The sequence below is a fragment of the Dipodomys merriami genome, unplaced genomic scaffold (genome assembly GCF_024711535.1).
Source record: "Dipodomys merriami isolate MVZ:Mamm:240054 unplaced genomic scaffold, mDipMer1.0.p SCAF_45, whole genome shotgun sequence".
NCBI classification, from domain to species: Eukaryota; Metazoa; Chordata; class Mammalia; order Rodentia; family Heteromyidae; genus Dipodomys; species Dipodomys merriami.
In genome coordinates this window covers 11,704,461-11,705,910 of record NW_027206013.1, presented here as the reverse complement: position 1 = coordinate 11,705,910, position 1,450 = coordinate 11,704,461, and positions in this window count along the sequence as shown.

Here is a 1,450-nt window from a genome sequence, read left to right as displayed (position 1 = left end):
CCCTCCCCACCCCCAGACCCCCAACCAGCACACGTAGGAGAACGTGAGAGACTCTCCATAATGGTCTCCTTGGGGACCTGGCGGAGATGCTCAGCAGGCTCATCCTGCCGCCCTCTGAGCACAACACACAACCAACTAGCTTTTTCTTGTTTGTGTCCTCCTACTCTATTCCACACTTCCTCAGCATCCCCAGGGGTGGGGGCGGGGAGCATCCCACCCAGGGCATTCCCTCCCAGATGTGTGTGTGTGTGAGAGAGATGTGTGTCCTGGGAGAAACACAGATGAAGGTTGGCAAGGTGGTAATCCCCAAGTGTGAGGGATTCCCACGACGCTGGGTTGAAGCTAGGTTCCTTGTGTTCATGGAGAGTCACGGCTGGGAGAGCGAAATTCCAAGTGTCCAGAATCACTCATGTGTGTTGGTGCCGTTGGAAGGTGGTTTGACTGGGAAACGGTGAGGGTCATCTGATCGGAGGTAGCGGAGATTGTGTCAGAAGTGGCTTGAGCTAGGCTCCATTTATTGGCATCTACTTCCTTTTTGCCAATGCCTGATTTGTAGCCCAGTGACTCAGGGAAAGACTTCAGGGAAGTTCCTTCCTCAGGCAGGTGCACCTAGCTCAAACTGAGGCTTCATTTTGATTTGTTCAACAAAGTGGGCAGCGAGTCCTTCTAGATAGGGGTAGCCCTCACAGGACAAGGCAGTTGTAAATGCATTATCCTCATAGCGAACTGAGACTCTCATGTGTATTCAGGAAAACGAATCCTTTTCCCCAGATATTGGAGATGCATTCCAGCTCTTTCTCTCGTGGACTACATACACAGCACATTGTGTGAGGAACAAAACTTTGTAACTTAAAAAAAATCATCTTGAGAAAGACCATGGACAAATGACATTATGCCCAACCAACCAAGATGATAAGAATCATCCATCACACATATTTATGAAACACCTTCTTCATTGCACACACTGTCCTGGGTGCTTTATTTTCAGCATTTATCATCACACAGCTTAATTTCTAGGGACAAAAGTCAGAGAAGTAAATACAAAGCAGTTCAGAAGGAGAGGGAATAGGGCAATGAGGGTGGGGGAGGTGGGAAGGGCAGGAGGCTCAGGGGAAGGGTGATATATGCAATTTTAGGTCAGGAAATTGCTCATATGGAATATGATTATTAGCAAAGACTTGAAGGGGAGGACATATGTATATATGCCGTTCTGCTGAATTATCCATTCAGCAAACTCCTGCCATCTCTTGAATGCAAACACTGCTAGTTGAATTTGACTTTCACTACACTAAAACTGGTTCTCAAATTTTGGTGTGCCTAAATATGCAAATGGGCTCCCAACACCGCATTTTGTAAACAAACTCCTCTCTATCAGTTGATACTCCTGACTGGGGTTTTGTTTGGATTACTCTTAGAGAAACACTGCTTGAAAAGTTACTAGTGACTTTGA